Consider the following 11635-nt stretch of genomic DNA (forward strand, 5'->3'; position numbering starts at 1 on the left):
AAAAAAAAAAAAAAAAATGAAGACTACTTCTCTTCTGGTCACTATAATGTCCCCTTAACAATCTTGGACCTGTTGGGGTTGCACTGCGCTGTCCTGATGCTCTTGGTGTTATCCCCAAGGACCAGAACAAGCTGATTGACACCAGCTGACGACCTGGAGAGAGTACAACTCTATTTTAAGCCACAAATAATTCAGTTTTATATTGGTGAGAAATTCCTCATCACTTGTTTAATTATGCGGGTCTAAAAGAAACCATGTTTTGGCACACCTGAGTGCTGGGACTGGGAAAGACGGGGGTGTCAAAATCCTTCCAAGAGTTTATGTCCTTTCTTACCCCCGGCAGTTTAACCCTGCCAAGTCTGCACAGACCTATATATATATATATATACACACACATATATCCAACAGCAGACTGGATGGAGATTCCTTAATACCCACAAAAGGAGCAAATATAAAGGCAGTATTTTTTTTCCAGTGGCATTTATATGCCACCATTAACTTTACTTTAACTGGTACAGTTTAGGGTTCTCAGAAAACATAACTTCAGCTACACGAACTACCAGATGGTTTTGCTGAGAGGGTTTGCCTGGACAGCCCACCAAGATCCTCTGCCTTTTCCACTGGATGCAAAATTGCAAATCGTAAAATTATACAATGGTTTGGGTTGGAAGGGACCTTAAAGACCATCTAGTCCCACCCCCCTGCCATGGGCAGGGACACCTTCCACCAGCCCAGGGTGCCCAAAGCCCCGTCCAACCTGGCCTTGAACCCTGCCAGGGAGGGGGCAGCCACAGCTTCTCTGGGCAGCCTGTGCCAGGGCCTCACCCCCCTCACAGGGAAGAATTTCTTCCTTATACCTAATCTAAATCTGCCCTCTTGCAGTTTAAAACTGTTACCCCTTGTTCTATCACTACATACCATTGAAAGTCCCTCTGCAGCTTTCCTGTAGGTCCCCTTTAGGTATTGGAAGGCTGTTCTAAGGTCTCCCCGGAGCCTTCTCTTCTCCAGCTGAACCCCTAACTCCCTCAGCCTGTCCTCACAGGGGGTGCTCCAGCCCCTCATCACCATCGTGGTCTCCTCTGGCCCCACTCGAGCAGGTCCGTGTCCTTCTGCTGTTGGTGCCCCAGAGCTGGACCCAGCCCTGCAGGGGGTCTCCCAGAGCAGAGCAGAGGGGGAGAATCCCCCCTCGCCCTGCTGCCCACCCTGCTCTGGGTGCAGCCCAGCACACGGGTGGCTTTCTGGGCTGTGAGCGCACACTGCCGGCCCATGTTGAGCTTCTTGTCAACCAACACCCCCAAGCCCTTCTCTGTAGGGCTGCTTTCAACCCATTCTCCACCTTGGGATTGCTCTAACCCATGGGCAGGACCTTGCTCTTGGCCTTGTTGAACTTGATGAGGTTCACCCAGGAATCTGAAAGAGGAAGAGGTATCTATGCCCTTATGCCATTTCCAGCAATCTAGGCCTGAGCATGCATCCTTGTCAGATGAAAAGAAAGAGATCAGGTTTCTTAGTCCAGTCTCTGGGACTTTGTAGAAGAATATTAGGTCAAAAAATTTGAGGAGGGTGTGCTATTTTTCCAACCATACTCATGACCTAGTACTCTATCCTTTAAAATTAGGAGGCTGAACCTGAACAGGCATCAGAAGTTCTCAGAAGGCACTGTGGAAAAAAAAAAAATAGAAAAACTTTTAAAAACCTGCATCATCCTGGGAACTTTTAATGAAAAGCAGAAGTGGGAAGATCCATCAGGTAAGGAGTTTTGGGCGAGGAGCTGCTGGTTGCTGAAGAGTAGGTTACTTGACTTCACCAGGCTAACAATGAAGATTAAGGCAGTGCTACGGGGCTGTGGAAAATGGGGTTAGGGACCCCAGCGTGAGCACAGGAAGCTGTGTGCCATCTCCAAGATGTGGCAAAGCTGAAAAATTCCCTCTTCTACTTTAAGAGCAAAGGCCAAGTCCTGGTGGGAAACATTTCATCCCAAATCCTGCCTCCTCAGGTGAGATTAGGCCACTCTGCCTACAGACAGGTGTCGTCTCGTGTCTCTTTTGGTCTTATTGCATGGTGGGACTATACAGCTGTGTCCATGGAGCAGGTGATGTAGGTCACCCCAGAAATGGCTGCAAGTCACAGGAAATTCATTGCTCATAATCTTCATCCTTGTGTTGGATGGTCTTGCTAAAAACGTGCAGCCCCAAGTCAGTCTTGCACCAGGGGCTAGGGCGGGGTGGGGGGAGCTTCACCACTTGCTGTGCGAGAGCTCAGCAACTGCAGCTATTGGCAGAGTTAGAAGCAGGGTCAGGCCGTAACAGTCCATTTTAGAATTTAAATTTGGTCCATTTGAAGTAAATAACTGTTCTGCCTAGTTTTCAAAAGATCATTTACTTTTTTGGAAAATAAGAGTATGCTTTTGGAAAGTGCACAGGCATCTTTCAGGATGAAGGGCTCCGTGTGCAACAATCAAGTTTTTACCTTTTAATTAAGAAAGCTTTACAAAGAATTTCAATTCAGAATTGCTAAACAAAGAAACTATACAAGCCCCAGATGAGATCTAAACAGTTTCCAAAAAACGTTAAAAAAGAGAAAAATACTGGGCCACATGTTTTTTCTTATGTCTCTTGAGTCCATTTATTCCAGACATTTGACATGCAATTCAAATTTCCAATAGTTTTAGGTAACCATGTCCAATTTAGAAACCGCAGCCTTCAGCTAAGCCTACCTACCTCCCAAATCAGTCCGGAAAACCAGAGCACTTGCTGATACTCTGCATTTTCAGATTTGCAGAGCTTTGTTATGTGTGTGCCATATATACTTGGGTTGAGTTTTCTGGCTCCGTGCAATCCATTTAGATATATTTCATAGACCTGTAGTCAGTGGTCACAGTCCTATAAATTATAGTTCCTAATGGAGAGCTTGTTTGTGCTTTCAGAGAGTAAAACCACTATAAAATTGATCTCCTCTTCTGACATGCCTTTGATGGTGGTTGTCGTATGGCAGTTTGGATGAGACAGGAGCAAAGGCCTCCCGGTGAATGAAGAACTAATGAGGTTTATTTCTGGCTCTGAGACTTGGGTGGATATCTTAACCTTTCTGTGTCTGAGTGTTTGTATCTCAAAAGTGGAGATTAAAAAGGGTCTTCATGATGGGCAAAGCCAAACCACGGTGGAAAATCTGAGTTCAGATATGGGCAAATAATGTCCTGCTACGTCCCCTTCCCTAATTCTCTGCAGAAACCTCCTTGGTGAGGATTTAATGACATTTGGGAGGAGGCAGGTAAGGCAGGGGGTGCATTAGGTGCTGGTTTCCGTGGCACTCTTGTCACCTTACTCCCTAAAACCTGGGTCATCCAGCGAACCCCACAGACCCCAGCACCACAGTCGAGCTTGTACGGTCCCATTCCTGCAGAGGCTGGCGTTGAGCATCCTCTGTTCCAGGGTCCCAAGGTAACACTACGTGGTCAAGTATTACTTCCAAGAGAGCTTGGCTGAACAAAAATTATGGAGCAGATTCTCTGCTGCTAAACCGCAAAGTCAGAGGAGACTTCATCAACCTTCATCAGCAAATCCTGTTGGGCTGGTAAGTGGCCGTCACTATATCCTGTAATCTCTCATTCATCTCATCTATTTTTATCTTTCCAGTTCTCTTGCCATTGGAGCGCTCATGCACAGTCACAAACTCTGCTACTCGGGGAAAAATAGTATTTGAATCAAATTTATTGCTGTTAATTTCTTTCAAATGAATCATGAATCAGAGCGGGCAGCTAACAGTGGCAGAACGTCTGTTCATTCACAGTGTAAAGGCAGACTCTGACACCAGTGGTCAGGGAAGAGGCCAAGAGTTGAGCTGGTCCCTGGGAGGGCTTAGGGACATGGGAAAGAAAAATAGGAGAGTTAGCTATTTTACTATTCCTTATGATTTTCCTGAGCATCTCCCCCATTATTCTTCATGCAGAGGTGACCTGAGCAGAATCAATACCCTTCCTTAAAAGTAAAAAGGAATAAAAGGGTAGAACGAATCCAGACATCCTCAGCTGATGCCTGGTTTGGGGTGATATTTATGTCCTTCAAAACCAGCGGTGCCAATTGCCACAGCCCCACTGACTCAGGAGGACTTGTCCCGAATTAAGGTCAGTGTCTGCAGAATGCAATGCGTTTTGAGCAGAAGACAAGTGGCCGGATTATGGTCCCCCAGTGGGAACACAACAACAGACTTTCTTTAGCCTCTATTTCTATATAGATGATGGCTGAGAAGCAAAGAGAAAAACGCTGAGTCTGCTAAAAACTGTTCAGATTCTTGTGGGTGCTTTGGAGGAGCCGGTATACAATTATGAGGCCATTCTCTCTGCTGGCAAATTAACAGCTTAGAAATATTACAAGGGGGGGGTGGGGGGAGAAAAAAGACATGGAAATTCTGTTAATGAAACAGAACAATGAAAATCAAAGCTAAAGATGGAAGGAACTGAGTGGGCCCCATCCACTTCATTGCCTGCTAGGCTGGATTTCTGCCTATAGTAATTTATGCCATAGCCTTGGAAGTGAAAACAGATTTCATTTACTACTGAACAGTACTACTCTGTGTAGACAGGGTTCATGGCCTCACAACATTTCTGAGAAGGTATTGTGGGATTATTGCTCCCACTTTGCAGATGGGAACGGTAAATGCTGCTCGGATTCTTAAATTTAGGCTCTGGCGACAAGGAATCTGAATTAGGACTCGAGTATCTGAGGGCTGTCCTTTGTCTCCTGCTGTCACGTTGCTCTGGCCACCATAGGAAGTGGTTGAGACTGTAGAGGTCCAGCGGTCACGTGTGCAAGGCTCTGCATGAAGATCATTCCTCGCCTCCTTGAGGATAAATCCCTCAAGGGTTTGGTGGCAGAGCTGAACATAAGACGCTCCTCTGATAGGCAAAAATCAACTTTCAGCTTTAGCTACATCTTAAGGGAGAAAAGTAATCTGAAACTTTTGGCTTGCTTTTCTTTTTCGCTGGTCTGATTATTACCAAGGAGAGCCCAAAGCCACAGCCTGCCCGACCAGCTAACATCAAGATGGTGGATGGCAAGTCCCCGCTCGCTCACATCGCCACCACTGCCACAGGCACAACTTTCCTCAGAGAGCTTTGGCCGTGAGAAATGCACACGTTCTGATGCAAAGTAGCAGAAAGCAGGTAAAATTAGCATTTGGAGAAAAGTTCCTATGGAAAAAAGCTATACGTTCCCTGTGAGCCAAATGAAAAAAAAAAAAAAAAACCCAACCAAAAACCAACCCTCAAACTCAAGCTTGCAGAGTCTGCTGTAATTTATGATATACCATATGAATCTAACTATAGAACTTCATTTAAAAATTTTATAAAGACTGTAAATCTACGGTGAAATGTTCTAGGGACAATCTGCTGGCAGAAACCCACGCTCTGCAGACTGACCTATGGGAGAACCAGTTTGTCAAGGGCTTGATCCGAAGCCCGCTGAAGACAATGGAAATACTCTCATTGACGTCAGTGGCCTTTAGATCAAAAAGCCCCCAAAGCCCAGCATGGAAAAACGAGTAGTAAGGAAGAGCAAACTGCTCTAATCAATAGATGCTGCTGTATGAAGGTCTTTAACAATAGCTTAATGGGACATGATGAGCTGCTTTGGACACTTTTATTTTGTATTGCATGTATCTTATAATCTTTCTCCTGAAACTTTTAATGGAATTTATCTCACTGGAGAATTTGTGAGAACATCTGCTGCAAATGATGGGTAAAGACATAAGCTGTTGTGGGTGGGGTGAGCCTCAGGAGGTTCACAGTTTGGGTTTGGCTTCTGCTTCAGATTCTTATCTGAACTATACAGATCTCCTGTGGCTGCAAAAATTGGACTGGAAATCACAAGAGTACGAGACTTCTTGTGAGATTTCCAGCACTTTTCTTATGGTTTTGACTGAACACCAGATGTGGAAAAAATATTTAACAAACCTGGATGCTGTTTTTTCATGTCTGGTTCTAAAAAGGGATGAAGGTTCAGGAATCTAATTTTATCCTTTCCAGTTTCACTCCTTGGTAAGATTCAGTCGTAATTTAAAAAAAAAAAAAAAAAAAAAAAAAAAAAAAAAAAGGCAATTTAAACCCAAAATGTAGCTATTGCAACCAGTCCCCGAAGAATCGTTCAAGTAGATGAAATTCTAAACATTACATTGACCATGAACAAAATTAAAACCGTGTGCCTTTGGCAAGTGGAGTGCAAAGAATGAACAGGGTGAGTGGTGACCATTAGGAAACATCCACTAAGATTCTTTTCCTTCAAAGATTATTTTTATTTGCATTCTGTGCAAGCGTATTTGCATTTTTGACCCTTTCCTGCCTGCTTCCGCCAAACAACCAAGCTCTTAGGCTTTGCCTAGCACAGATATTTTTAAGAATACTTGAGCCATTGTTCTTGCCATGCGGAAATTTTAAATTTTACGCCTGACTGCAAAGTTTTCTGTTCATCTAACAGATTTTGCAAGCTGCTGACGCAAGTCTGCGCTACCTTTTGAGTGCAACACCAGTACCAGGTGCTGAGTCACTGACCAATGGCAAGTATTTCTAATCCATACATTCTATATGTTCTTTGTGGACAACTCAGAGCTAGAAAGGAGGATCACTTTATTAGGTAGTTTAATTGTGTCCCCTACTCACACTTGCTTTTAAACTGGTGGTCTTTCATCAGGGAGGGAAAGAAAAGGGGTTTTTTGAAGCCAAATAGTGAAGACACATTAAGGGAGCTTTTAAGTCACAGGAAGATTTCACACACATTTAGGCATCTTTGGGTGATGAAAAGTGACCTGAAGTAAAGTAAATAATGTTATCTCGGAGGATTTGGGTCACAAATGTTGCGAACAAGCCGAAAAACAGAAAATCAAACAAATCAAACAAGGCGCTTACTGCGCTCACTCGAATAGTTTATTACTCGTGATTGCCTCTGAAATTTTTGGTTTCAGTTTGGGACAGCAAGTTTGTCCCTGTGGGGTATGTGAAGGCCAGGCTGAATGGAAACTGAGCTGGCATATCTTTTACATTCCTCATTTGGTGTGTAGTCTCACATACAAATGAAATGCCACTGATGAAAAGGCAGAATATTATCTCAACCAGAAGCTGTGGAGCAGTGAACCGTAACTCCAGCCCCTGAGGAGACTGTCTAGAACTCACCATGTCTTGTCACTTCACTGAATTTTTGGCAATATTGGGATGTTTTCTTCAAAGATCTAGAGCCAAGCCTCCTGTGAACCTCCACTGTCATTTAACAAACAGCATATAAACGAATTAATAATGGCTAGAGACATCTCCAAAGTGTGGACACCGATGCTGGAGAATGACAGGGAAGAAAAACCCCAGGGTTTGTTTTTAATCTTATTAATTTGTGAGGAAGGCGGGGCTCTGGTGAGCTTTGAAAGATTTTATAGATGTCTCTTTGGGCCCGGGGAAGGAGTGGTTTGCTGAGCAAGACGTGCCAAGACCCTGTCAGTGCCTCTGCTCCCGCTGGAGAAGGGGCTCCCAGCCCTGGCGGGCGCAGGGCAGGTTTTGTGCTGGGGGACGCAGCTTCCTCAGGAGCTGGTTTCTGTGTGTGCGTGGGGAAATGAAATCATGCTGCTTCTTCCTAGAGGTCTAGGAAATGTCCACTGGGATGGACCCTCAAAGAAAAATACATATTTTTTTTGAAATGCAACTTGGGAGAGTGCTGAAAAAAGCTGCAGAAAAGGGTGAGGAGAGGAGGGAAGAGCCCTCCCACTGCTCTCCCCACACTTTGCTCACAGGGCTGTACCTCCAGCCCATGTGGAAATGGTTACCTCCAAATAACACGTCCAGTGGGACTATTTCTAGTCATTTCACAGAAGCCTTATTAAAAAATAGAGACTTTATTAACCTGAGATTCAGGGACTTGAATTCATGATAGAGGCTGTAAACTCTCAGCCTACGGTTCAGTTTTACAAGGACGATTTGAGGGCTGGGAAAGGAAATCTTGTGGAGAGAGGCTTAAGGAGCTCAATTTGGTGAACTTAGCAAAAAAGCAGATCACGCAGTGACCTGACTCTGTATAGTAAATGCCTTTTGGAGGAAAAATACCACATACAAAAGGGCTTTATAGCCTAATGGGGGAAAACATAACGAGATGCAATGGCTGGAAATTTAAGACAGGCAAAATTGAGAGATTGGGAAGGGAGAGGGGGCTGACTGCTGGGACAGGCTGTTGAAGGGGGCTGGGGATTTGTCATCCTGTTGCATCTTGAAATCAGAACTGGAGGCCAGCCCAGATGACTTGGTGAAACGCATAGTAGTAGGCTCTATTAGCAAGTGAATGTGTGAAATTATTTTCTTGGGGATCTATATTGAGCGTTAAACTAGATGATCTGAATTGTCCCTTTCAGACTTAAAAATGAAGGAAAGATGCCAGAAAAGGAGCTAGATACCCAAATTCTACCAATTTGCAATTGCTGGGGCCCCTGGGCCCCTTTGGAAATGCTGTAAGGGAAAGGAGAAATGGTCTATTCTGAGCACTGGGCTTTGGAGGGACAGACAGAATGATGCATGCCATCACATGCCACCAGCACAAACCCATTCCTAGCTGGTTTTCCTTCTTGCCCCCCCAGCAGGCTTTTCTTTTTTATATTTATTTTTTTGAAACTAAAAATATATCCTCGGAGGCATTAGTCACTCTGCCCACATATTAATAAATTGCATAATGATGCCACCAAGCATCCAAAAACCTTTCAAACTGTTATATATTATTTCTTTCAATAATATTCTAAAAGGCCAGTGAGGCTTAATGGAGCCACATGGTATTGTATTTAATCCAGAAATCTGGAACTGTCTAAAATCTCATATATAAATTAAGATAATATACAATATGTTTTTTCATTTAATTTGGTTCTCCCCATTTGGGTAGGCTATAACTCCATAGGGCTGTGTCTTTTGCAAGAGACTTTTGTCTACCGAGTCTTAGATTTGTAATGTTGCTCTCGCTTTTAATTGCTCAGGGCTGTTCCCTGCAATAACTCAGCCAGTCCTTCGCCAGCCAAAGGAAAGTTTAATGGAATCACAGTTTAACTGGGCAAAGTTTAAAAATTATGCAAGTTACAAGAGGTTTCCTGGGACTTTTCCTTAGGGCCTCTCCTTCCGCGCTGCTGCTGAGAACCTCACTGCTGTGCAGAGCATTGAACTCTGGCTTGACAGTGTCTCCTCCTTGACTCTCCTCGGACTCAGCTGGGTATCTGTCATTTGCACACAAGAATTTTTAGGAGATTGGGAGCTCCTGAGTGAAGAAACCCAAATCCAAATATTTCCCAAGCTGGAAAAACATAAGGGCTTTTAGATGTGTGTTTTGGGCATGAGGCTCGCTTTCACAAGTGTCACCTCCGAACAGGTCCACGTCGTCTGTAGTGTCTGCAGAAGGTTTTCACATACTCTGGCAAGTCCTGGCAGATGTCACAGGCTATAATATTCGAAGAGGTCAATAAATGCTACCTTTTCCTCCTCCTTTCTTTTCATCCTGCGCTCCCTTCATGCTTTCAGCTCTGGCTATCACTGCACCAGGGTGGAACAAGCCTATGGAACGGGAACCGTGTAGGTCCAGACCACATTTCATGTAACTTTTTCATTATAACATTAATATTATAATTTACAAACACGGTCACCCAAAAAAATGCACACCCATTTGCTGTTTTTAGAGCCGAAGTGCTCCAAAAGATGGAGGGAGAAAAATTTGTGGTTTTGGGTATGTTCTGCTCTGCAGTTTTGACATCCTGCAGCAGAAGAAAGCCAGGTGTGGAACAAACTGAGTGAGATGATTTCTTGTGGGGTCAATGAGGTAGATGCAATGGAGGTGCTGAAATCTGGGGCATACTTTTCGTTTGAGAGAATGTGTAGGAGAATTAAACACATTCTGGAAAGTAAGAGGCCTGTGCATTACGAGTGAACAGCTTTGAATCATATGAGCCCAGGTTTTGGCTGATCACGTGAATAAGACCTCTTTCATGCTTAAATACTTCTGTTCGTCATTTCTGTTTGGTTTGGTGGTTTGGTTTTTTTTTCAGTTGGCTTTGAATTTTCCTTGGCTTCATCAAGGCTAGACCTGACCTTGTACAGAAACATTCTCAAGGCTGTGATCTGCTTTTGACAAACTTCTGGTAGGAGCAGGGTATACGGAGGCTCCTTGCTCTTCCCATGTCCACAGAACTGGTCCAGCTTTGGAAAGCTGTGCAATAGATGCTTATTATATTCACAACTCCCTTTAATTTCTTTCACTCCCTTGCTGTTGCCCCACTCGGCACAAGTGCAGTCTACAGCCTTCTCACTGCTCCATGGAGTATGGGCAAAGCTGTTTGTCTTGTGTGTACTAATGCCTCTCCAAACCAGGCTCTGCATTGCCACTGCTGCTGCACAGATATAAAACTGAAACTACAAAAGCATCTCTAGGTGCTTTATTTAACACCAGATTTGTTAGACTGAGAGTTTCCCTCCTATAAATATCTGGGTGGTATAACCAGACCTGTGTTGGTGGTCTTACAAACTCCAGCATGGAGGGCAGCTCGGTTCACAGAAGGATGGAGGGGCGAAGATTATCCATGACATCATGAAACTGCATAAGCAGCAGCTGTGAAGAGAAAACCAGAAGCAATCAGAGGCCCTCGAGATGACCACAGCCCCGCTGTCTCTGCCCAGGAGGCACTAAGCTGTATTACACCTTCCCCAACACCTCTCTCCTCTCCTGGGTCCTTTAGGACCCACAGTGAAAGACCGGTTTTGCTCCTGGGGCAGTAATCCAGCACTTGTAAAACGTCATTGTAGGGAGCAAGTGAAAATTTACTCATTTTTGAGCAGGAGGGCAAGGTAATTTTCTTGGCAGTCCAGTAATTTGCTCGGGTTTTATTGGTGTTGTCACACACCAGCTTCTCCAAGGTGCTGGGACATGCCTATATTGCATCCTTCTTCCCATCAGTTCCAACAATAAAACCCTCATGTTTTTTGATCTCTGACTTTCATGCTTGCTGACACACTCTGGAAAATTTAAGAAGGGTGCAAGGAATGGGTTAGTCACACTTGTTAATATTTATCCCGTTACAGAAGGAGCAGGGCTGACCTCAGAGCTTGGGCTTTGGAGAATAGTTATGAGAATGATTCCACCCAGCTGAAATGAAATCTGCATGCAAAGCTTGTTTGGTCCCTGGAAAGAGCTAGAAGGAAATAAAGGTCTTAAATTATATATTTCCGCAGTTAACGTTTTGTCCTGTTTACAGAATCTCACCAGAATACTGGGGGTTTTGTTTTGTTCATATGTTTTTCATAAGGATAAATATCCATGCAGTTTAAACATTTCCATTAGATTCAGACAAGAAGGAGGATGTGAGGCTATTTTTTCTTTAATTGTTGATCTCTCCTTTTTTTTTTTTTTTTTAACGGCTATTTCTTAAAACACTCTTCAGAAATAAAAAGTCAGGTAAATCAAAGAGACGGGGAAAGTGATTCTCTTTAATTATTCTTAGAGCAATTTTGAGTAATGTAGGCTAAATTAAAAAAATATACAAGCAAGATATTTTGGCTGGGAAGTATGTGTAATGTATGAACAGCAGGAAAAAAAAAAAAAAAAAGCCTTCCTTTCTAAATAGAAAATCTTTGAAAGTAACA

This window comes from Athene cunicularia (genome assembly GCF_003259725.1).
Source record: "Athene cunicularia isolate RWA chromosome 8 unlocalized genomic scaffold, athCun1 chr8_part1, whole genome shotgun sequence".
NCBI lineage: Eukaryota > Metazoa > Chordata > Aves > Strigiformes > Strigidae > Athene > Athene cunicularia.